General features: G+C 45.4%; 1 non-coding gene across 1 annotated transcript; it reads right to left on the bottom strand.

Moving 5' to 3' along the window:
* Window positions 1–18,820: 18,820 nt before the first annotated feature.
* On the bottom strand, window positions 18,821–18,905 carry TRNAP-UGG. Its single transcript has one exon. It is a non-coding gene; the product is annotated as a tRNA-Pro (tRNA).
* Between the last annotated feature and the right edge of the window lie 7,805 nt (window positions 18,906–26,710).

The raw sequence follows: 26,710 nt of genomic DNA, 5'->3' as shown, positions 1-26,710 counted from the left end.
TTATTTGTATTTCAGATATGATTTTGACTCTCGCAGACAGGCGTGTGAAAAAATGTCAATGGAAGAGCATCGTGGGGGGGTGTGTTTAACATTATCTGACACAAACAGGGGAAAGGACACGGTGTCGTCTGCTTATAGGGTAGTTGGGCTATCCGCGAATGTACCCCGCCCACCGCCACAACCTTCCCATTTTTCCCATCCAGTGCCCTTTCCGCTCATTCCAAAATTGAGGCGACTGACGTCCCTCTGAAATCAAGGCGAAGTTGTCCTTCCCTAGGTTTCAGGCTGTGGCTCATTGGCGAAAATGCCTAGCCAGCCCTTTTTATGCTCCCCGAATTCTGTCTCGTTTTGTAGTAACTAACCTTGGTCGTTGTGAAAGTAGTTACCGTGTTTGTTCATACGTTATAAACACATAGAGGGATGTCTGCAAGGACATATATTAAATTTAACAGTAGTTCCTCTTGGAGAGGCAAGTAGGGACAAGAGGTAAAGAGGGACACCAGATTTTAACCCATGACTTGAAAGCTTTACAGTAATAATGCGTTCATGTTAACATCGTTTAAAAAAGTAACAAAAATACTTTCCTTTCAATGGAAAAATCAAGAACATGAGAGAAAGGGTGGCATATAAATCAAAGTCACGTATAAGCTTAGCTTTCAGGAAAAATTGTTGATGACACTTTGCTGTATTTCTTCTCACCCTTTAATTCTGTATATTTCTCTACCCCCTCTTCCTCCCACTGCGTCATATTGTGAGCGTTTCTTCATTTTATTAAATATTCTTTTAAAAACAGTGTATTCAAGGGGCCCCTGGGTGGCTCAGACGGTTAAGTGGCCGACTTTGGCTCAGGTCATGATCTCACAGTTTGTGGGTTCAAGCTCCACGTTGGGTTCTGTGCTGACAGCTCAGAACCCGGAGCCTGCTTCGGATTCTGGGTCTCCCTCTCTCTCTGTCCCTTCCCTGCTTGCACCCTGTCTCTCTCTCACAAAAATAAGTAAACCTCAGGGACACCTGGGTGGCTCAGTCAGTTAAGCATCCGACTTCAGCTCAGGTTATGATCTCACGGTTCATGGGTTCGAGCCCCACGTTGGGCTCTGTGCTGACAGCTGGGAGCCTGGAGCCTGGAGCCTGCTTCAGATTCTGTGTCTCCCTCTCTCTCTGCCCCTCCCCCGCTTGTGCTCTGTCTCTCTCTCAAAAATAAATAAACGTTAAAACAGAATAAACCAAAAAAATTTAAAAATTTAAAAATAAATAAACACTAAAAAATTAAAACAGTATATTCAATACCTGTGAGGTATTCCATCAGATTACGTATACCTAATGCATTCAAACATTTTAAATTTTTTTTTAATGTTTTTATTTTTGAGACACAGAGAGACAGAGCATGAGCAGGGGAGCGGCAGAGAGAGAGGGAGACACAGAATCTGAAGCAGGCTCCAGGCTCTGAGCTGTCAGCACAGAGCCCGACGCGGGGCTCGAACTCATGGAGTGTGAAATCATGGCCTGAGCTGAAGTCAGACGCTTAACCGACTGAGCCACCCAGGCGCCCCTGCATTCAAACATTTTAAAACCTGCTTATTGTTTTCAGTTGTGGCTGTATTAACTGAAATGCTGTAATAAACAGCCATATATATATGTGTGTATATATATATATATATATATATATATATATATGTATATATATATAAGTATATATATATGTACATGTACATAAGTACATATACATATATACATAAGTACATATATATGTATATGTATTATATACGTATATACATTTATATATTGTTGTGTATATCATATATGTATACACACACACACACACACACACACACACACACACATATATCGCAGCGGACACCTCAGGTCATTTTCTTAGGCTGGAGAAAATTCCTAGCAGGGCAGTTACTAGTTCAAAATAGAGAACATATTCAAGACTCTTTTGCCAGATTAAAACTCTAAGAAGAGTGCATCCATTTATAATACCACCAGCAGTATTTCAAAGTGTCTATTACAATTTTTCTGTTTTGCTGACTCTTTGAATGACGAGAGAAATAGTAATTAATTGTCTTAATTTGTATTTTTAAAATTACTAGCGATGTCAAACCCATCATTACTTTGCCATTTGTTGGTTTCTTCTCTTGTGAATCAGCTGTTTGGATTCTAAGTATTTGCTTACCAAGGTTTTCGCTTTGCTTACTGATTTGTAAACACTTTTTAGAGTTTAAGGGTATTAACCTTCTGTGCGTAAGATATTCTGCTTAATCTGATGTCTAACTTTTGATGTTTTTCTGCCTTTTTGATATTTGTAAGATATCATGATGTTTCTTCCATTGTTGTGCATTCAAACCTACCACTCTTGTCCATCATGGTATTTACATTTGCACTTAAGCTTAGAAAGGTCTTTTCCCCCCTAAAAACACATAACTACTTAATAGTCTACTCAGATACTTAGCCTTTCAGTTTTTACACAATTTGGTATTGATTTAGAAGTTATTTTTATCTAGTGTAAGATATGAATCAAATTTTATTTTTCTAAAGAGCTAACTGGTTTTTCTAAAACTGCTGATTGCAATCATTTTCTCAAGAATTTGAAATTCCAGAAAACTGACCTGTTCCATTGATGTCTTTGTGTATTCCTGGGTCAGTAACATATTGGCTTACTAATTACAGTTTTATGTTATGTTTTTCTATTCGTCAGTTTATTATTTATTATTCTTTTTCACATCTTCAGTAGTCTTGCCCATTTAATTAGCAGAAGAATTTTTAAATTTCCTTGTCATTTAATACTTACCAACAAACATTTAGTACTTAAACCAATAATGGTTTTTTTTATTGTGCAAATGAATAATTACTTTGATTATAATTGAACTAAATGTGTAATTGGGAGTATTGACAACTGTGCAGCATTAACTTTCCCATCCATGGACATGGTATGCCTTTTCATTTGTTTTTTAAAAAATGCTGTATTCCTCAATAAGTTTATGGATTTTTTTTTTTACATAGGCCTCAAACGTTTTATGGTGCTGGTAGAGAATGAGAGAAATGAGTGGATTTGAGAGACTGACAAGATATATATACACAGGCTTTGCTGAGAGATCAGGCATGGGAAATTAGAGAGAAAGACCGACTCCTAGATTCTGGGCTTGGGAAACAGGAGAAGTGATGATGCCATTCACTAAGATAAGGAACATCAGAAGAGAACCAGATTTGGGGAGGAAAGATCCATACTTTGGTTTTGGACATGTGAGTTTTGAGATGACTTTGTGATATCCAAGTAAACCCATGTAAGTCAGCAGTTGAATGTGTATATTTGAAGCTCTGAGGAAAGTGGTTAGCAAGAAATCCCCATTTACGAGTTATCTGCAAATGAGTGGTAATTAAGCTAGGTATTGTCTAAAGCACAAGCATGGAGTGACCAGAAAAATATGCAGAGAACTGAGCCTTAATGTCTGGGTAGAATGTGTTGGGCCTGCAAAGTGGCTAGAGAGAGGCCCGAGTGAGTGTTATGTCACCAAAGCCGGGTCATGGAAGTGTCCCAATTAAATCTATGGCAAATTGATTTCCGACAAGAGTGTCTATTTGTGTCTACACACACACACACACACACACACACACACACACACACAAAAGCCCAACGTGGGGCTCGGACCCATGAGCAGCAAGATCATGACCTGAGCCAAAGTCAGACACTTAACCGACTGAGCCACCCAGGCGCCCCACGGATGTTGCTATTTTCAACAATCCTGAGGAGAGCAGCCCAATGCTGACGCAGCCATGGTGCTCCATTCCCAGGTTCCTCAACCCATCCCTTTGGCCATCCCTAGCATACTGCATCCCATCTTCAATGTTGCCTCAACATCACAAGATGGCACCTACTGCACCAGCTATCACAACATTTTAGGAAAGAAGGAGAATGGGGGAGGGAGGGAGGCAAAATGGCCCCCAACAGATGAGTCAGCAAGTTTTTAAGAAGTTTCTCAGAAACCCTGCCCAAAACTGTCCACTTACTTCTTGTTTCTACAATTTCGTTCCCTGCAAGGGTGACTGGGAAATAAAGTGTTTGATTGGCTGCCATGTTGGCTTTTGGCTCAGATTTCCTATGGGAAGGAAGAAGAGATGGGATAATGAGCTGGTAACTAGCAGATGGTCTTACCAAATTTGCTTTCTTTGACGTTCCTCAGTTTCCACATTTACATTAACGATTCTCCCGCAGTTATACACTAGTCTGTTCCTTACCTTGAGAATTGTCCCTTTCGGTGACTTTGTTTATTCATCTAACTAATGTTTTTATTGAGGACCTTCTCTGTGCCAGCACCCGGAGCTATGGCACTGAACAAAATAAAACAGAAAGTCCCACTCTCCCGGAGCTTCATTTTAGTAAGGGAAAGGACGATAGAGAAGAAAAAAAAAATGACCAAAATAAATAGTGTGCCTAACGGTCACAAGTGCCAAGGCAAAACAAAGCAAGCAGGGCAGTGGCACATGAATGACCTGTTGGAGTGGCGGTTGTTGAAATTTTAGATGAAAGGACCAAAGAAGACCGCGTTGAGAAGGTGCTTTGGGGAATACAGACATAAAGAAATAAGGGAGCTAGCTCCAGGGAGAAGGAGTTGTAAGTGCAAAGGTCCTGTGGTAGGAGGGTTTTGGTACGTCTGAGGAACAGAAAGGAGGCCGATATGCTTAAAGCAGGCTGCAGGGGACACGAGAGGAGAGGAGTCAGAGCGAGACGCGGGAGCGGTCGTGCAGACCTTGGAGGCCACGGGCAGGATGCCAACTTCCTTTTTTTCACCTCGTGTCCCTCGTTGGAATCTCTACAAACCGATAAAGGCTCAGCGTTATTTTATTTCACTATTTGTTTAATGAAATATCAGGTTTGTGGCTGATTGCCAGCATCGGGGAAGTATTCATTATACCCACACACGCGCACACGTGCACACACACACCCCCCCCCCCCCACGCGTTTACACACATTTTCATTTTTCTTGTTTTAGAAAAGTAGCACTGCTACCCACCAGCTGGCTGTGCTGTGCACATTTTTACGTCCTCGGTTTTTTGGAGACGTGGGGCGGTACCGCCTGATGCGGTTGACACGAACGGGTGAAATGCTGATGAAATACATTAAATATGAAGGCAATCCTTGTACAAAGGGATTTCCACCAATGAGTCTAAGGCTGGCAACCAACCCAGAGGCAGATGGAGTTAGTTAGGAGCAGTTAGAGAAAGAATTCAAAGTGCAAGCTGAAACACAAACCTGGATTAAACATCACCAATATGAAGGAATTTTCATTGTGAAGTTTCTTCTCATTATTTCTCTCTCTCTCTCTCTCTCTCTCTATCTCTCTCTCTGTCTGCCTCCAAATCCCAGCCCCAAACTGTGTGTCTCAGATGAATAAGGAGCAGGTGTAATTAACTGAATAGATCAGTAAAAGGAGAATTATGGGATACGGAAAGCCTTTAAATATGATTCACGGGTTGGGCGCGATGGCAAACACGTGATAGATGCTCGGAAGAGGCCACGGGGAGACGGTGCTGAGCGCCTAGTGGGAAATGGCTAAAGCAGGCACCCGGATCTCGACAGTTCATATAATTATAAAGGACGAAATATTTTATAAAGATGGAACAAGTAAGACTTCACCAGCACCACACCTCATGCCCGCAAGGATTAAACAGAAACCAAGAAGGCATGCGCGTTTTTGTCCCTGGGGAGCAGGACGGCTGTTTCTTCCCTCTGGCAGTCAGCACTGGAGGGGCGCCGTGGGTTACCAGAGCGGGAGGTAGAAGGCAAGTGGTAAATCAAACTTGGGTAAATCAAAGTCCTTGGGTAAATCAAACTTGCATCAGAATTAGAAACTCTTCCCATTGGGGGAAAAAAAAACTGTTGGTGAAAATTAAAAACTAACCACAGACTGGGAGGAGATATTCGCAAAGTATGGGTTCATCTCCACAATATATAAAGAACTCCTATGAATCAATAACAACACTAGGAACCAATTTTAAAATGGGCAAAACAAAACAAAACGAAGAGACAAAAAGGGTCGAAAGACTGGAGCTGGAACCTGGGAAGAGAAAATGTATGAACGGCCAACACGAATATGACAAGGTGCTCAATGTTATTATTCATCAGAGAAATACAAAGTAAAACCACAATGGGATACCACTAACACTCAGCAGAATGGCTCAACTTAAGTGTCGGAGGGGCACCTGTGTGGCTCAGTTAGGCGTCCAACCCTTGACTTCGGCTAAGGTCGTGATCTCATGGATCGTGAGTTTGAGCCCCGCGCCGTGAGCCTGCTTAGGATTCTCTCTCTCCTTCCCTCTCTCTGCCCCTTCCCGCTCACCTACGTTCTCTCTCTCTCTCTCTCTCTCTCTCAAAATAAACAAATTCTAAAAAAATTGCAAAGACAGAAGTCTTTCCTCCAGTTCTTCCTTCCACTGTTGCAACGGCTTCCTTACTCCTTACTTGTTTGTCTGTTTTTCCTCGAGCTCCTCCCAGCCCATCCACATCGCCCCCCGGATAAACCCCACACCCCTAATTGTATTCCCCACGGCCCTGTATAGCCTGCCTCTCCACGTATTTTAAGTTGGCCACTCACTCTCTTCAGCCGCAGGAAGGGCTTTGCTGCCTCCTGCCCCAGGGACTTTGCGTGTGCTACTCCTTTATCCAATGAACTCCTGCTCAGGCTTCTGATCTTGACCCTGTTTTCAGTCTGGGGAGCTGTCTCTTCTCTCCCAATCCTGGCCCTCATCTGGACTGATTTTGATCCTTCCGTTCTTGTCCTCGTGGCCCCATGGACCTCTCGTTCGCCGTGGATATCAAAGCTGTCGTTTTCTGTTGGCTTATTCGAGAATCCTCGACACTTAACTAGGCCGTAGGCAGGGACAGCATCCGTTTTCCTGCCTCCTTGCCCAGTGCTTCCGGCAGCGCCTGGCTCCTAGCAGGTGCTCAGTAAACACGCGTGGAGGGCCAGGATGGCTCGGCATTGTGCTCAGACTCTGCCGTCAGACCGCCTGGCTCCAAATCCTGGGTCTGCCACTTGTCAGCCGTGTGACCTTCAGCCAGTCACTTGACCTCTCAGTGCCAGACGAGGACCAGAGTGAGGGCGGTTGCTAGGGTGTAGAATGTAGGGAGATACTCCAGGGCCTCCCCTTTGTCCTGGCCTTGTCTCGGGGCCTCAGTTTCCCTTATCTGGGATAACAGCTATGCTTGTGTCATAGACTCCGCAAGATGAAGTGATTTCATGGATGCAAACACTTAGACCGATTCCGGGCGGGGAGTGAACGCTGTGGGAGCATGTATCATCATCCTGTGTCAAGGGGCTCAAGGCCCAGTTCAAGTCCTTTCTGCCACTGCTTCCTCCCTCCCGACTCGGGCCCCCTCCCCGGAAACCGCCACCCCCACCACCACCCCCACTGTCCGCACAATGGCACGAGTAGGAGGCCGGTGGTTCTCATAGCCATTCGACAAGAGCTCTTTGGGGACCTCTGACTCTGAACACCTCCCAGCTCCCAGCACAGAGGGTGCCCTTCCCCCAAAACTGGCTGAGCCAATATCTACTCATCCCTCTTGCTGAAAACCAGGGCCAAGAGACCCTGCGGATTGCAGAAGCGTGGGTAAAACCGACTCCCAGTTTAAGCTCCAGGAGTAGGAGGGAGGTAAAGAGTCAAGCAGCATTCATCCCTGGGCTCAGGACCCCTGCCCCCTGCAATGTGCTGGTAAAATTGGGAGTCGGCAGCTCGCAGAAGAGCAGAGATGCTCCCAGAGGTAGACACCCCGAGAGGCAAATATTTTTGGTTGTTACGGTACCATGGGGAAGTTTGTACATGGAGTGGCCAAGAAGCCCATCTAGATAGCTCACCTTTTGTTATTTTTTATTTGTGTGTGTGTGTGTGTGTGTGTGTGTGTGTGGTTTGAACTGCCTAGGGAACACTGCACACCGTCCTCCCTTGGGGGCTAAGGGGCCAATACGCCTCTCTTCTGCTTGTCACCCCTGGCCTCTGTCTCCCGCTCCCCGCCGTCCAGGCCTGCGCCCTGGGACCCCTGAGAGACCCCAGATCCCCGATCCCTCTGCCGGCCCCAGCCCTCCAGAAGCCAGTTAGTCACCCTCACGCTCAAATTCCCCGTCGTCCAGGCCCGGCCAGACTTCTCACAGACCCGTGAGGCCGGTCATGAGGGAGCCGCCGTCCCCGGGGGAAGCAGATTTTCCAAGCCCCCGGGGGGTGCGTGTGCAGACTCGTGCCTGAGAACAGCCCGTCATCTGCAGAACCCAAGAACAGTGCGCGTCTTTGTGCTGAGCAGGATGAATCCATCAGAAGACCCACCTCTGGAGCTGATGCAGCCTCGTGCCCAAGCGCTGTTTATCTCGAACTTGGTGGGAAACTGGACACTCTCCAGTGTGAACCGACACGGCGTTTCTCCCGCGGCCGCCCCGCCTGCTCCTTTCTCTCCAACCAGGAGAAACTGAGGACAGGAGCCGTCCCGGAGCCGTTCTCACTGAATACCCGACAGGAGCTGTAGTTGAAGGGCTTGCGATTCCGCCAGCAAACCCGGCGCCCCAGGCAGCACGTGACGGCCTCACCCGCCTGGGCCGGGGCCCCACCCGGGGCTTGTTCTTGACCCCTTAATCCGCCTCCTGCCGTCCGGCGTCTGCAAGGGGGAGAAAGGCAAGCGATCCAGACTATGATCCAGAGACGGGGGAAGAGCCGCCTCCAGGGGCCGGAAATGGTACGCGGCCGAGGCGTCCGGGGCGATTATGATTTTATGCAACTCGATTCTTGCAAAGCCTGGAAATAGAGGTGGAGGGTCCCCGCGACGACACGCAGCAGGCCGCCGTGCGGCGCACCCCTCCGGTAAACACGCGGGGGTGTCTCTGCCGCAGGACCTGTTGTTGCTCCCGCAAAGTCAGCAGAAACGTGTGACGTACTGAACAACGCCCGCTGCATGCGTGTGGGCCATCTGTCGGTGGGCCAGCGATAGGAGTCGAACGCAGAGGTGCTTGGGGTTTCACCGGCGGTGGTGTTGCTGTTGTTTTCTGGGGTTTTTTGTTTTGTTTTGTTTTGTGTTAATGCTTTTTAACGTTTCATTATTTTTGAGCGAGAAAGAGACACACCGTGCGTGGGGGAGGAACAGAGAGAGAGAGAGAGAGAGAGAGAGAGAGAGAGGGAGACACAGAATCCCAAGCAGGCTCCAGGCTCCGAGCTGTCAGCACAGAGCCCGACGCGGGGCTCGAACTCACGGACCGTGAGATCATGACCTGAGCCGAAGTCAGAGCCTTAACCAACTGAGCCACCCAGGTGCCCCCTGTTTTTGTTGTTGTTGTTTTGTGTTTGTTTGTTTGCAGAATATCAATACAGGAGGCTGCTAAATCTGGTTATTTCCTGGGGATTAACATTACCCACATGTTTCCCCCCTGAACGAAATATAAGCCACTCAGGGACACCTCCACCCTACCTTTTCCCAGCCCTACCTGTCCAGGATTCTTGATGGTCTTAGCTTTCTCTTCAAAGGCCAGCCCGCTCTGAGGGATATCTTTGTTTCTTTACCGGGTCAGCCCCAGGACCACCGTCTGGATCGTCCTCCTGGGTAACTGCCCTTCCCATAGTCTCAGCCAATGTGGTTTGGGTTGTGTGGACTCCACTCCCAGACTGTGTTTTGATTTGGCCAATCAGATAACCTCATGTCTCTGGCCAAGGTGATTGGTTCATAGATACGCATGTTACCGCATTTGGGCCAATGAGAGTCAGGCCTGGGGACTTCCTTTAAGCTGCTTGGGGAAAGGAAGCTTTCTCTTTCTGTCAAAGTTAGAGCTATGAAGAATGAATCTGGGGCGGCTGGGCACCTGACACATAGAGAAAATCTACCTGCAAGTGAAGCCAACGTGGACGGAAATGTTAATTAAGAGGTGATGAGACGCTGAATCTTCATGACATTGTTTGAGCCACTGGATCAAGCCAGGCCTGAAGGTGGAACTCTTCATGTTTTAACTATGACAACACGCTTAAACATTATTAACTTGTTAAGCAGTTTGAGTTGTATTCCCTGTCACTCACAACTGAAAAAACTTCTAACTGGGATGTCCTAAACCCCAGGAACGTATATACTCGGAGGGCTCTGGATCTGCTCTCGGCATCGTGAAGCTCATCTCACGCACCCGTGGGCTTCCCCTCACCCTGCTGGGTCTCTAGTCCATGTAGCAGTGATGCCGTATGCTTCCTCACTAGGTCCAGGGCCTCGTCCTCTGCGGATTCAGCACGTAGGGCACTGCTTGGCACCGAGGAGATGCTTGATGTGTGACTTTAGGGGAAGCAATTCACTTCCTTGGGCCTCTGCCTCCTGGTCTGTAAAATGGGCCTCCAATGGAGCTGTTTACTAAGGCTCTGTATTCGACAGCAGGGGTGACGCCTGGGCAGCCTATGGCAGCTGGAGGAGACACCCCCCCCCACCCCCCCCACCCCCCCCACCCCCACCCCGCGTCACCAACCAAGCCAGAGTGCCTTCCACTTGTGCGGCTTGGGCGGAGCTAAAACTTGCACTCTCATATCCTGACCCTCCTCCAGTACTATGGCCCCTTCCAGCGTTTTCCGTAAGAAAAACAGGCCTGCCTCCGCCCCCACTTCATCGAATTCCTTCCAAGAACACTACCCCTTGACCGCTTCTGTGTCCGTGAGTTTGTGTTAGTTCTGCAAGGATGGGAAGGGGGCTGGGCAGAGGGACTCCCTCTGGTTTGCTGCGTGTCACCGAGATGCCCTGGCTCTTAACAGCCACAGCGCAGCCCGGAACTCGTGTGCCGTCCGTGCACGTCTGGAGCAAAATGAGTGTCTGAGTCCCCTCTTCGGGTGATGATCAAAATCACAGCAAAGAACTGCTCTGCTGTTTTGCTGTCTGTGCACCCCCGCCCCCCTCCCTCCGCGTCTCCGCTCTGAGCTATCAGCTTTCTTATTACCCCCTAATGCCATCTCGCCGACACCCCGGGTTCAAAATGGCACCAGGCAATGAGCTTTAAGGTTGTGTCTCTGCTGTTGTAGGAGATGTAACGCTTGTCAAATAACACACGCGCCCCGTGCGCATCTCCCGCTGACTTCAGCCTGAAAGGACAGGTCAAGGGACGAGCGCTCTTTGCGGGGAGATATTTCGTCTGCTAAATGGTTTTCAGTGAAACAATCACAGCTGCCGCGTGCGGCTCCACGGGGCGGGCAGAGACGAAGCCGGGAAGGTGCTGGGGCTTGTGTTCAATCTGGCTTGGGTTACAGCTACTTGAAGGCAAACGTGAGGCTCCAGAAATGACGGTGAGGCTCCCGGTTTCGAAGGGGAAGGGGAAGGGGAAGGCGGGCTGGGCAGCAGGCAGAGCCCGGCCACACCGAGCTCAGCACCAGGGGACATCAGTCCTTTCGATGTGTTTAGTCCATCACCTGCCCCGCCTCCTAGTCACCCACGTGTGGCGGGTATCATCGTCCCGGTCAAGGAAGTGCCACGAAGGCAGAGAAGTTTGGTCTGGCTGTTTACCGTTGTTTCCCCCGTGTCTAGAACAGTGCCTGGCACACGGCAGGTGCCCATCCATCTCCGGCAGATGAAAGAGTCACTCAGTTGACTGGCACAAGTGTGCTTTAGGTGCCTACGGTTTGGGGAAGGGAAACCAGAACGCCGCAAAAAAAGTGTAGGAACCCTTTGCGGCCACAGCGTTGGTTTCACGTGTAGATTTCAAGACTTGAAACTCTTGTCCCGGTTGATCTGTGACGTGTTCACCGGCCGAAAGAACACGACCGCAACGGCCTGCGAGCCACATTCTGTGTTCTGGTGGCCCCTGGGCTCGGTCCCCGCAGCTCACATGCGTGTATGGATTGAGCCTGCATTACCATGAAAATGTAATGAAATCAGTTGGCAATATTGAGCATCTGGGAGATTTTCACACGATGCGTTTCTGGGTGTCCCTCAACAATGGAAGGCACCACCGTGCTGTGACCTCCAATTTGTCCTCGACCTTACCTGGGTCACCTCACTTGCTCTCATAACCTATCTGCCCCTGAAGACTTTTGAGTGCACATCACGGAGACCTACGGTGTCCTACAGAGAGAATTTTGTATGAACTTTGAGGGGGAGACGGTCCAGGAAAATGTATCCTTAAGAACCATGATCGTTTGCAAAGAGGCAAACCTTTTTGGGGGGATTAGGAAAACAGCAACATGATATTAGGTACAGAGGACTTTAAAATTTCAAATCAACACGAGCAAGTTTGAAAACTTCAATAGGAATCGATGGCGTAAGAGTTGAGGGCAAATCTTTCTTGGGGCACCTTGAGGTCACAGCCATTGTCATCATCTTCCAGAGCAGTTTTAAAAGGCAAAGAAGCTCTTCCCCACCCCACCCCCAGAAACCAATGCCTTCTGAAACTTTGACCTGAATGTATTCTTAAAATACGTTTAGGGGCACCCGGGTGGCTCAGTCGGTTAACTGTCCGACTTCAGCTCAGGTCACGACCTCGCGATTCGTGAGTTCGAGCCCCGCGTCGGGCTCTGGGCTGACAGCTGGGAGCCTGGAGCCTGCTTCGAATTCTGTGTCCCCTTCTCTCCCTGCCCCTCCCCTGCTGACACTCTGTCTCTCAAAACTAAATCAATGTTAGAAAAATGTTTCATGGCACTTTGCTTCTTTTTGGATGAGAATTTGGTCCGGCAGGTTGTGGTTTTGGCTGCCAAATGCTTTTTCCTGCCCTTGGGACTGTACCCCCCTGGGTCAGTGACCGGAGACGACACTGTGGGGTTTACTGTCCGATCGCAGAGATCAGATGGAAGGCGGTGCAGGAATTTGGTGATGGCTTGAGGTGGGAGTGGTCCCGATTCTGGAGGAGCTTCAGGGGAGCCAGGAAGCTGGGTCCTGAGTCGCCAGGACGACATGGAAGCGCCCATTTGGGGAAACTGGGGCTTCCAGACTCTCCGGCAGGTGACCCCGGCCAGGCAGTGTAGAATGGAATGACCTTGGGGGCTGAAGGGCCTCTTTGGAGCCACAATATAGGTTTCACGATCAACCTGAGCTTTCAGAGAATTCCTTCATAATTTTGGCGAGGGAGGGTGGGGGAGGGAGACTCTTTCCTGCATTCATTTGCATTTAGATTTGAAGTTGAAATTAAGGCTTTTAGAAACTTTTAATTTCTATTTAATTATAAGAATTTCACTGCAGGGTATCTATCTGATTTAAAAAGAATAATTAAAATTAAGTATAGCCGCAGTGATTTGCCACAGCGTACGTCTGTCCTTCAGAACGTTAGGCAACAGCAAATTATTTGTGGCTGGAGGTGTTCTATATGTAAATTCCCACAAGAATAGAATTTGGTGATAGAGAAATTCAGATTATGAACATCACACTGCAGGTTTGAACATCAGTGCCTAATAAACGCTTCAGTTGTTACCATTACTTCTCTTAATATCCTCAATTAAATGATTTAAAATAGAACAATAGATAAGCAAGATCAATTAATTTTATAAGATGATCAAAGGAATGTGGTTCGGCATTGTAAAAGCTGTAAATGTGATAATGGTTTTATCAGACAGGAAAAATAACTCGAAGTGGCTCAAACCTTATTCGTTTATGCTCAGAGGGGTTTTATTTGTGATTAATCACGTTGTCTTTTGTAATAAGGAGAGTTTTAAGATCTTGCCCATTAATTTTAGAAAAAAATAATTCAGACATTAAAATAGATGTTATTCTCGGATGGTTGTATGTCAACCATAATAAGTGATAACAAGCATCAGAGTATCTTGATCCTGTAACCTGTTGGAAGGAGGCTGTGGGAGGGGCTGGGGAGCTGCCAGTGGCAATAACATTGATCCTCCCGAGTACCCGAAGAGAGGCCCTAACTCAGCTTCTGTGTCTGAGGTCTAGGCTGGAGGCCAAATGCAAGGTACAGCATCAGTGGTTCTCTGCTCATATGAAGGATGTGCCATCGGGAATTTCAGAATGGCAGGGTGAAGGGAAGAATCATTTTTGAAAGGCTACATTTATCTGCAGTGTGCATTGGGGTTAAGAATGATTCAATTATTTATACTCCTCTGCTTTTCAAAAAGAAATTAGGTACCTTTCCCCCAAAAAAGGACAGAAACGGTAAAAGAACAGAAAAAGAACAATGCTGGGTAATAATGGGGTGATGGGTAATGATTATGGTGATTCAATCTAACTAGGGGAAAGCGTGTGCAAGGAAAAACAGATTTTGGTTTAGAGCTTCCTGGCAATCAAAGCAAAAAGGGAAGCATGATGAGTTATTACTTCTTACTATCCTATTTAAAATGAAAAAAAAGGATAACTTTCGATTTCTAAAAGGATTTTTTTTTGCAAAAGTAAGAAGCACAGATTTTTTTTTTCTTTTAACGTTTATTTATTTTTGAGCCAGAGAGAGACAGAGCATGAACAGGGGAGGGGCAGAGAGAGAGGGAGACACAGAATCTGAAGCAGGCTCCAGGCTCTGAGCTGTCAGCACAGAGCCCGACGTGGGGCTCGAACTCACGGACCGCGAGATCATGACCTGAGCTGAAGTCGGCCACTCAGCCGACTGAGCCACCCAGGCGCCCCCACAGATTTTTTTTTTCAAGGCAAGGAAATAGAATAGGAAACACAAAAAAATGGTGACTCTGTAAGTTACCATGTTATTTGAACCAGAAGGTTGCTTTTTTTTTTTAAAGTTTATTTATTTGTTTTGAGGGGCGCCTGGGTGGCTCAGTCGGTTAAGCGGCCGACTTCGGCTCAGGTCATGATCTCGAGGTCCGTGAGTTCGAGCCCCACGTCGGGCTCTGTGCCGACCGCTCAGAGCCTGGAGCCTGTTTCAGATTCTGTGTCTCCCTCTCTCTCTGACCCTCCCCCGTTCATGCTCTGTCTCTCTCTGTCTCAAAAATAAATAAACATTAAAAAAAATTTTATTTATTTGCTTTGAAAGAGAGAGAGAGCACGAGTAGAAGAGGGACACAGAGAATCCCAAGCAGGCTCTGCACTGTCAGAGCAGAGCCCGACACGGGGCTCGAACATACGAACTGCGAGATCACGACCCGAGCCGAAATCAAGAGTTGGACACTTAACCAACTGAGTCACCCAGGCACCCCCAGAAGGCTTCTTTCTAACAGGAGCAAGTTAGCAAGTTGTGAGAAAACATCTCCGTCATCACCCTCCATCACATGTCGGTTTCAAAGGCCAGAAATATCACCCCAAATCTAGTTTTTCCTAGACAATGCAAGTTGGCGTGGTAGCTAATGACCCGTAAGCACGCCCTTGGCAGAATGGTTTGAGCGAGCCCATAGTAGCTTCACAAGTTTTAAGGAGCAGCTGAGTGGTTCTGATGAGACAGAGTGACACATGGTGGCAGGCAGGGGATGGCGCTGTGACCAACAAGTGGCTTTCTGGCAGGTGGCTCGCTGCATGAGCCATGGTTGGATTTAGCCACCACTAAGAGGCTACAGCTCTGTGGCTAAGTGGCTCCTGGGTTATTGCCTGCCTTGCATTAGCACAGCTATTTGGGGCTTACTGGAAGTACCTTGGCATGCTTTCTGATTAACCGGGCCGCGGTGCCCTCCTCCTCCACTGAAATTCTCCAGGCTAATCTCCTATGGCTCTCGGGTCTGACGGCACAGAGGTGCAGCACACTGCCATGGACCGACTCCCACTGGAAAATGAGCAGGGGAGCACGCTTTGGGACTCGGATGTTATCTGAGAGTCCTGGAGGGCAGACGGGCCAAGGAATTTTTCAGGCCGATGGTGATTCCTTCCCCAAGTCTCACGGCACTTCAAATACGGTTTCTGTGGGAACCTGTCATTTTTTTTTTTTTTTTTACCTTACGTTCCATTATTTCGGGGTAGGATCCAAAGAGCTTGGGTCTGGGAGACAGATTTAGGTCCAAATCCCGTCTTGCCACTTAGCGGTAATGAGAACCTCGGTAGATTATCCAACTTTGTTGGGTCTGTTTTCTTATCTGAAAAAAGAAATCTCCAGGGGCACCTGGGGGGAGGTTGGGGGGGGGGCTCAGTCGATCAAGCGTCAGACTTCAGCTCAGGCCATGATCTTGCAGTTCATGAGTTCGAGCCGTGTGTCGGGCTCTGGGCTGACAGCTCAGAGCCCGGAGCCTGCTTTGGATTCTGTGTCTCCCTCTCTCTCTGCTCCTCCCCCCCCACGTCTCCTCTCTCTCTCTTTCTCAAAAATAAATAAAGACGTTGACAAAACAAATCTCTGTGAGCCAGTAAATATAAAGAATCAAGATCTGTCATTGTGCAGAGACAATTCTCTGGTTACAGTGCCCTTTATAAATATGCAATAGACCCTGTTCTAGGTGCTGAGCATACAGAGAATAAAATGCAATCCCTTGAAGAGTCCCAACGCCACTGGGAAACACAAAGACGCTGTGAGGTGCTCCCTGATGGACGCCTATGTGGACAGCGCCACGAGAGGAGGGCGTCTAGCCTAGTGGATGTGCCCACCAAAAGGTGGTGTTGATCTAAAGGCCGTGGCTGACATCAGAAGAGCCAGGCCCCAGCTCAAGCTACCAAGGGTATGACCCACAGCCAAAGGTATTCACTCATATTTTCGCTGCTTCCTCTGTAAAAGGAGAAAGGCTGAACTGAAAGCCTTTCGCGTTCCCTGCAGATCATTAGCAACAGGGAGGCTGGCCAGCACAGCGGACAGCGAGAGCAGTACAGAGCCCAAGCAGACTCGCTCAGTAGAATGTTTGCTCCGTCTACCCGGAGTTCAAGCTAGAAGTCTTCTATGAAAGCCAAGGCTCTTCCGTCAGCTCATCCCTGGGACCCCAAAAAATACAAAAAGGAGAACGCGTACAGAAGGTCGACCTGCTAAGCGGTCGTTGACTTTGCATTACGATCGTGTTTACAAGGTAACTGGAAGGCCATTCGTGTGAAGGATCCATCCAGCCCAGTGACCGTGATGTGGCTCAGGGGAGGCAAGACGTGGAGGTGCCCCGGGCTGCCTCAATGGCCAAGCGCGCGGAGTCAGGGTCGCTCAGCCAGCCTGCTGTGCCGATGCTTAAGCACTGAACTTCATCAGCAGTGTAATTCCATTTATGCTATTACATAATTAAATTGAGACTTGAGTTGTGCTTTTTAAAAGATTATGTGACCATATGTAGCTTGAACAAGGGCCAACTTTGGAAAAAAAAAAAAAAAGTCTTTTCACAATTTCTTTCTATTGGGTTAGGACTTGGTTATTTCTTATTTCCTTTTTTTTTCCCCCTCATAAATTTGAATGGAACTCAGTCGGTACTTAATAAATTGATATGATTACAGTTTAAAGTATTCTTATTTTAGACTGTGCTTTCAATATGTTTTAAAACAAAAATAAAACCCTGTGGAACCGGATCATGTATCAGGCATGGAATATCAGTGCTCCCACACTCTGAGAGAACAATACGAACTAACATTTCAAATGGCTTTTCATCAAATCAGGTTTTAAACAGAAAGTTTAGAGTCGATACTGAGTAATTGAATTAGCAAAGGGTACACTTAATTCTTAAAGGAAGTCAGGGTAAGGAAAACAAAATGTTATGCCTAGCATAAAGTCACCATTTTTTATTTTTAAAAAAATTTTTGCTAATATTTATTTTTGAGAGATAGAGACAGAGCGCGAGCAGGGGAGGGGCAGAGAGAGAGAGAGGGAGACACAGAATCCGAAGCAGGCTCCAGGCTCTGAGCCATCAGCACAGAGCCCGACGCAGGGCTCGAACCCATGAATGGTGACATCATGACCTGAGCTGAAGTCGGACGCTCAACCCACTGAGCCATCCGGGCACCCCAAAACCACCACATTTTAAAGAAATTATTTAACATTTGAGGGAACGCGTCTTTTATAGTCAGTAATATTCGGGAACTCAACTCAGACATATACATCGAACCAGCAGAGGATTTTAAATTTTATAGGCAAACAACAACAAAAAATACTAATAGTGTTCAATGAAATCCAGCCATTATTTTAAAGTACAGTCATATGTGGGAAAACTAATAGGAAAAATAAGTTCTTGAAGCCTAAGGAGAATAGGGCCAGTTTTGCTTTTGTTTTTTTAATCAGCATAAACTCTTCCTTGTAAAATCTGGACTAGTCTATGCATATGCAACAGCTCTTTAGTAAGATGCATTAGAAAACCAAAGTGCCATTAGGTAATGAAACTGACCAGAGGTATTTCCTCGTGCTTCAATTAATACCCTGGTGGTTACACTATACTGACCAAATCCAACTGGAGTCAAGTTCAGATGTGAATTGTACTTAAGGACCTCAGAGTCACATCTTAGTGGATTGGTTTTGAAACACAAAAGCACTAAATTAAAATAATTGTTCTGTCTGAAAGGTTTTTTTTTTTTTTTTTCACCGATAACCCCAATAGGTACTCCCTCAAACTCAAACATTATCACAGAGCACGGCACGGCATCAGCGCCTTCCGTCGTCGCCCCACGTCTGACGCATAATTGGTACTCAGTGAATATACTGTGTTCAGAAAATCAATAGGATCTCATCCAAGACACTGAGCTCTTTCCTTTGAGATCTCCAAGTCTGCAGGCTTGCCTAGACTTGAGTTTGTTGTGCTAAAATCAATGTGGGTTCTGATTTAAAAGCCTTGAAGGGCGGCGCACGATAATACTTTCCGTTTTGAGAAATTCTAAGTCACTTACGTACTCAGTTATTTGATTCTCACCACATCCTTATCTCAGTTTCTTTTTTTTTTAAATCTTTAATGTTGATTTGTTTTTGAGAATCAGAGAGAGACAGAGCATGATTGGGGGAGGGGCAGACAGAGAGAGAGAGAGACACAGAATCCGAAGCAGGCTCCAGGCTCCGAGCCGTCGGCACAGAGCCCGACGCGGGGCTCGAACCCACGAACCTTGAGATCATGACCTGAGCCCAAGTCAGACGCTCAACCGACTGAGCCACCCGGGTGCCCCTCTCAATTTCATGTAATGAGATGAAATGATTTCCTGAAGCTTGAGAATCCAGTAGGTCGAGACCCTGGCTTGAACCAGTCAGCCGAGATCCGGGCACTATTCTCTCAGTCCACAGTCGGGGCCTACGGACTATGGCCCGGGGGCCGAGTTCACCTGTTTTTATAAAGAAAGATTTATTGGAACACAATCCCAGCCCACAAACTCATTTGCATGTTGCCTATGGCTGTGTCCGTGCTGCAATCACAGGAATGAGCAGTTGTGACAGAGACCAGATAGCTTTAAAGCCTAAAGTTCTGTCTGACCCTTTAAGAAAAAGGTTGCTAACCTCTGTTCTGCACCACTGGCTTAGGAATAAAGAAGAGTCCAAGTGCCGGCTCAGATGAAGTTCACGTCCACAAAACTTTCCATCAAGCTCCACCAGAATCCACCATCGGAAATAACGGTGTCGGAAGTGAGACCACCTCAAACTAAAAAAGCTTTTGCACGACAAAACAAAAAGTCAACTTCGTGAATGGGAGAAGGTATTTACAAACAATATATCCAAGAAGGGGTTACTGTCCAAAATATGTTTTAAAAAAAGCTCATACAACTCAACACCAAAACAAAGCCCAAACGATCCGATGAAAAAATGAGCAGAGGGTCTGAATAGACGTTTTTCCAAAGAAGACATCCAGATGGCCAACAGACACATGCAAAGATGCTCAACGTCACTCATCATCGGGGAAATGCAAATCAAAACCATAATGAGATATCACCTCAAATGTGTCCAGAAAGGCAAGTATCACAAGGACAAGAAGTAACAAGTATCGGGGAGGATGTAGATAAAAAGGGAACCCTGGTGGGAATGTAAACAGGTGCAGCCACTCTGGAAAAGAATAGGAAGTCCCTCAAAAAAGTGAAAAATAGAATTACTATATAATCCAGCAATCCCACTTCTGGGTCTTTAGCTGAAGAAAACAAAAACACGGTCAAGGGTCTGACTCTTGATTTCAGCGCAGGTCATGATCTCATAGTTCATGAGCTCAAGCCCTGCATCAGGCTCTGTGCTGACAGTGTCGACCCTGCTTGGGATTCTCTCTCTCCTATCTCGACCCCTCCCCTGTTTGTCCTCTCTCTCTCTCTCTCTCCATCTCTCTCCCTCTCCAAATAAATAAATACACTTAAAAAGAAAACAAAAACACAAATTCAAAAAGATGTATGTGCCCCTATGTTCATTGCAGATTATTTACAAAAGGCGAGATATGGAAACACCCTAAGCGTCCGTCGACAGATGAATGGAAGAAGAAGGAGGGGTGTGTGTATACAGCAGAATATTACTGAGCCATAAAAAAGAGTGAGCTCTTGCCATTTGGGTCAACATGGACGAACCTAAAGGGATTATGCTAAGAAAAGTAAGTCAGACAGGGAAACACAAATACTATATGATTTCACTTACACGTGGAGCCTAAAACGAAACCAAACAAATGAGCGAACAAAATAGAAACAGACTCCGAAATACAGGGGACCCATTAGTGGTTGCCAGAGACGAGGGAGGTCCGGCAGTGGGCAAAATAGGCAAAAGGGACCAAGAGATCCAAACTTCCAGTTAGAAAATAACTGTGGGCTCTACAGCGTGGAGTGTAGGGCCGATAATATCGTAATAACATTTTATGGTGACAGATGGTAACTCCACTTACGGTGAGTATTTCATAACGTAGATAGATATCTAATCACGATGCAGTACACCTAAAACCCATGGAATATCGTATGTCAACTATATTTTAATTAAAAAAAAAACAAGGAAAAAGAAATCATATCTGTCAACCAATTCAAGGCAGGGTGGGATGGTGGACAGAGCATAAGGCTTCGAGGCCACTCCGGGTCTAATATTAACTTGTGTCTTTTCTCTGAGTCCTGATTTTCCATCTGTAAAGCTGGGCTATTTATACCTCCCTTGCTGGGTTGTTTTAGGCGATTAAATAAGATAAATTATGTTGAAGTCTTAATGCAATGCCTGGCACATAGTAGAAGATCAATAAATAGTAATGAAAATAACAGGAATTTATCATAGTGTATCTTTTTTGTCTATATCTATCTGCATTCGTGTATTTGTTATCAATAAGCTGCTGTTGTTCCAGAGTGTTGGTGGGAACTGGGAACGTCTAGAGGAGGTGTCAACCACATCAGAAAGTTCTTCTTTCCAATGGACTCTGCAGGGGATTCGTGGCCTGGCCTTCTGGTCTTTGCCCTGGGGAGGCATCTTCTAGAAGATTGTGTCTTTAGCCAGGTTGAGCAAAACAGAATCCATTCCACACCCCCCTCGCCCCCCTTGATGTGGCTACCTCGTGTGAATATACCTCATCTCCACATGCTTGTGCTAAAGCCTACCCTGAAATAATGTGATTTCTCACCAGAGTGTTCTCAGGGGCAACAGGCGGCATTTGAGAGGCTTGAATTCCTGCCATCCCTGGGCTTTGGGGGAAGATGATGCTGTGGAAGCTTGGGGTTGCTCTCCTTGGCCGCCTCACCTGCCTGAGCACCACCATCTATCAGCCAATGGACTTCAGTAGCCTCTTAACTGGGCTTCCGGCTTCCACCCAAGCGCCCTATGGTGTGCACCTGGTACAGCGACCAGAGAACTTTAACAACGTGTGTCAGGTCGTGTCACTCCTCAGCTCAAAACCCTTCCATAGCTCCGCATACCTCTCCAAGTAAAAGCCAGTTCCTTCCAAGGGTGTACGAGGCCCAACATCAACTGGGATCCTCCTTATTACTTCTCCAGCTTCGTCTGTTACTCTGTCCTGTGCTCACTTCATTCTAGTCCTAATGGCCTTCTTGATGTCTCCTGAATGAGCCAGGACACTCAGACACTTTGTACTTCCTGTTCCTTCTTTTCATAACACTGTCGCTGACTCCCACATCTCCTACAGGTCTCTTACTCAAGTCTTTACACCTTCTCCGCGAGGCGCCCTGATCCTTCTCTTCCAGACATGCCCCTCTGCCCTAAGCAACGCCCATATACTCATAAACATTCCCTGTCCCGTCTCCTGCTTTATTTTTCTTCTAAGCATCGACCACCACCTAATATTAGCACCCTGAAGGCCAGGCACTTGTGACTGTTTTATTCACAGATGCATCCCTAGCATTTAGAACTCTGCCTGGCACATAGTAAGTGATCAATAAATATTTGCTATGTGAATGAATGTAGATTAAAATTATAGGCTGAAGCACTGAGTGGAAGACCCCAGCCTTCATCCTTCTAAGGATGGCATTTCCAGGAAGACGCGTGAAGTACGAAGTCTTACGAACAGAAAAATGGTGGAAAGTTTTCTGGACTCCCAAGAAAATAGCAAGGTCCTGTTTGTTCAACACTAGGGATAATGGAATTTTTTTTTAAATTTCTACTTTCGACACTCTTTTACTTCTTTGTTTTTCTTATTTTATTACACTTAATAGGACCTCCAGAATTATGTTGAATAAAAATGGTAATAGAGATCATTTTTGCCTCATTACTGACTTCAAATGTAATGCTTCTCAACTTTGACCACCATAGAGAGTGTTTGCTGAGTTTTTGGTAGATGCTGGTTATCAAGGTAAAGGCATTCCCTGCAATTTCTGGCTTGCCACGACTTTTATCATGAATAAGAGTTGAGCTGAATTGGAATTTTCTTTCTGCATTTATTGTTATGATCATGCTCTTTCTTGAATCTTTTAATACAGAGAATTGCACTAATGCGTTTTTCTAATCTTAAACTGCCCTTGAGGGGATCAATCCTACCTGCTTATGAATGTTTTCCTTGCTAGATTTTTTAAAGGATTTTCACATCTATATTCCTAAGTAAGCCAATAATTTTATTTTCAGTAGTGTCCTTGTCTTGATGTCAAGATTAACTTTTAGTTTCATAAAATGGAAAATTTTCTACCTTTTTTTTGTTCTGTGGTAGAGATTGTATGAAACCGAGGTCATCGATTCTTGGATGATTGGACAAAACTCACCCAAAAAGCCGTCTGAGCCTGATGTTTGTGGAAAGGGGTTTGGGGACCATTGATGACATGGACTTAACGTACTACTTAGCTTTTCTATTTCTTCACCAGTCAATTTTTATTTCTATATCTTTCTAGAAGTTTCCTACACCCTCTGAGTTTTAAAATTTATTCACATAAGGCTGTTCACGGTATGCTCATGATTTTGAAAAGTCCTACTGTATTTACGGTCATGTCCCTTTATTTCCTTGATTAATCTTGCCAGAGTTTTGTCCATTCATCTGTTCAAAGAAGTAGCTTTTGATTTTGCTCATCAAACTATTTTATTTTCCACGTTATTCATTTTGGTTCTTTGTTACTTCTTTTTCCTATTATCCTTAGGATATTTCTCTCATTAAGTCTTTCATAACGTGTGACTTCGGGGCTACAATTATTTCACTTTGTATTGTTTTGTCTTTGCAGCATGAGTTTTGATAACCATTCTATCAGCATTCAGTCCTAACTGCTTTACTATTTTCATTACAGTTTCTTTTGTGACCTATCTCTACGTAGAAGATTTTGGTTGTTTTCGTTGTCGTTGCCTAATTTCCAAATACAGGCTAAGATTGGTTCTTTCTTTATAACGTAATCGTATTATGGTCGTAGAATGTGGTCTGTAGAAAGTTTACCAGTTTTACTCCTTATGCTTCCGGATTCGGTTCCTTCCTTCTCTACATCATCTTCTAGTAGCAAGGACCTTTGAGTAGTAAACGCCATCAGTCTTTATCTGAAAACTTTTCTCTGATTTTCACTTTTAAATAATTAATATCTGTCCTTGGGAAAGTATTGTCCTTCAACAACATGAAGATATTACCCTATTGGTTACTAGCCTTGATTGTTTTTTTTCAAATTTTTTTGGTCATTTTTAATTTTATTTTTCGAGAGAGAGAGAGCGAGAAAGTGGGAAGGGAGATACAGAATCCGAAGCAGCCCAGAGCCTGACGCGGGGCTCGAACTCACGGACCGTGAGGTCGTGACCTGGCTGAAGTCGGACGCTTAACCGACTGCGCCACCCAGGCGCCCCGCCTTGATTGTTTTTTAATCAGCCCATTGTCATTCCAACTCCAGTCCTTTTCCCTTGATTTGCTTTTAAGGATTTTCTCTTTGTCTTTGGTATTCTGGACTTGCGTTACTATATGTAGGAGTATGGATTTCTTTAATTTATTCTCCTCAATATTTAATATGCTTCTTTTGAGGTCTTGTGACAATTCAATTCTCGGAAACTGGCAGCCTTCATCTACAATTTACACATAATTTCCCTCCCATCCTCCCTACACTTATCTCCAGAACTCCTTTGAGATGTGTTTGGATCTTCTGATTCCATGCTGTGTGTCCCCTAATCTCTCTTTCATCTGATTCATCTTTTTACGCCTCCATTCTGGATTCTGAGTAAGTTTCTCAGATCTATCTTGTGGTTCCCCAATTCTCTCCACTGCTATATTTAATTTGCTGTTTAACTAGCCCTTCGAAATTTAAACGTCAATGAGTACATTTTTCACAAATATGAAGTTGTTAATCGGAGCCTCATTTTTAATTTGAAATTTTAGAAGCTGCCTGAAAATCCAACCATTATAAACTAAGCGATGATAGACTGAATTATGCATTATAGTGCATCTATTTGATAGATAATTATGCAGCCATTAAAATTACAATAACAAAAAGCATGAGGGGCCTCTGGGTGGTTCAGTCGGTTAAGCATCTGGCTCTTGGTTTTGGCTCAGGTCATGATCTCACGGTGCTAATTCAGGCCCCACATTGGGCTTTGCACTGGGCATGGAGCCCGCTTAAGATTCTCCCTCTCCCCCTGCCCCTCCCCACTCACGTGTGCACGCATTCTCTGTCTCTCAAAAAAAAAAAAAAAAAAGGTATTAAAGCAAAAAGTATAAAATCACGTATATGCGGGGCACCTGGGTGGCTCAGTTGGTTAAGCGTCTGACTTCAGCTCAGGTCGTGATCTCGCAGTTCATGGGTTCGAGCCTGCGTCGGGCTCTGTGCTGACAGCTCAGAACCTGGGGCCTGCTTCGGATTCTGTGTTTCCCTCTCTCTCTCTGCTCCGCTCCTGTCGTGCTCTGTCTCTGTCTCTTAAAAATAAATAAAATATTTAAAAAGATAATAAAATAAAATAAAATAAAATAAAATAAAATAAAATAAAATAATGTATATGCTATCCCATGAACATATGTGAAAGTAACATGAATAAACAAACTAATAACACCGTAGTTATAGTAGGGTGATTTCATTGCCCATGACCTTTCTCCTCTTCCAACCCTTCTATAATGATGTGGCATTATTTTTTACTATTTAAAATAGTTCCTTAAAACACATTTACTTTGCCAATAGAGCATCTGGGTACAGATGCGAAATCCGAGGTGAGAATTAGCACTTGCTTATATATGTCCCTACTGTTGAGTACCTCTTACAAGCAGAAATCCATTTCTGGATACCAGCTGATATTCGACATCCCGTTAGTCATTTGAATCCCACACATGCACTTCTGGCCCGGAGCTGAGTTCAGAAAACTGAAATCCATGTGCTAATGTCACGACTGAGATGCCACCGGACTTGTTTCTTACTTTTCTGTCAAACATAATTAAGAGCTTGGCTTTGAATATTGTAGATTGGGAACTGAAAAAGGCTTTTCCATTCTGCAAATTGTGCGTGTGTGTGTGTGTGTGTGTGTGTGTGTGTGTGTGTTTTAAACCAGGTGAGAAAGCTCGGGCCACATTTAAATTAACTGAAGACTTTTGTAAAGCTCTGACTTTTGCCAAATCAAAGACAAATCTGCGTTTCTTCCTAAAGACCTTAACAACGGTGTATTTGTTACTCATAGTAATTTCTTGCATAACAAAATAAGGTTTTTCCTTACCTCAGTTGGGGCGAGAACTTGGTGTTTGGAGAAACTACACAGAGCGAGCTCTGGGGACATCGGCAACATAAACGTGTCTTTTGATCTGGTCAGTTTCCTTCCTTCCCTCTTCCTAGTGTTTCGGGCTGTGTTTTCTTTGCAGATTCTACAAGTTATGTTATGTGTCCCGCCCCAGCACTCTGTCACCTGATTAAACTACGGAACCGTGGGGACGATAGGTACTGATGAAAGGGAAACCTGTCCAAAATTTCAAAATTTTTGACTCTCAGTGGGCTGGCCTGGGTTCTCGTTTCCAAGGTGCTCCTTGAGTTTGTGAATCCTCCGGTCAGACGCCGATTCTCAGCGTGATCATCATAAATGCTCTTCTGTTTCCATTTACTCTGAAAGGTCAAAAGATGCGGCTGGTTTATGAGTTTATTCTGCCATGTATCACTATAGGCGGGTCAGCGGGCCAGCGGATGGATGGGCAGTGCTCACCTCCCCATTTATTACTCTTGTCAACTCAGAAGGGATTTTTTTTTTTTTTTACCTTGTGAAAGGCCCATCAGCAATGAATCAGTGAAGTGAAGACGACAGTTGATTTGTGAATTTAGATTCTATAAAGTGACTCTGCTTTGGCGGGCTGTGTAGATAAAGCAACTGTCATGATAACGTGGCAAGTGCAATTCCACAAAACCAAATTTATTGCACATTTGAGGAAATCATCCTATTTTAAAATGCCATAAATTCGAAATTGAATATTACTTATTCCTATGAATTTTGATTTATATTTTGAATATTTTTAATGGGATGCTAAATAGCCTAGGTTTGAAGTTATGAGTTTATGCATTTCTTCTCGCGGGCTATTGTGACTTGGCTCAGAATATATTGGCCATTCTTAGGATTTTATTTGTGTGGACGGCAGTGGGGGTGGGAGAATGGATTCGTGCACC

This window comes from Panthera leo, chromosome E2 (genome assembly GCF_018350215.1).
Source record: "Panthera leo isolate Ple1 chromosome E2, P.leo_Ple1_pat1.1, whole genome shotgun sequence".
NCBI lineage: Eukaryota > Metazoa > Chordata > Mammalia > Carnivora > Felidae > Panthera > Panthera leo.
This window is presented reverse-complemented; position numbering and strand designations above follow the sequence as displayed.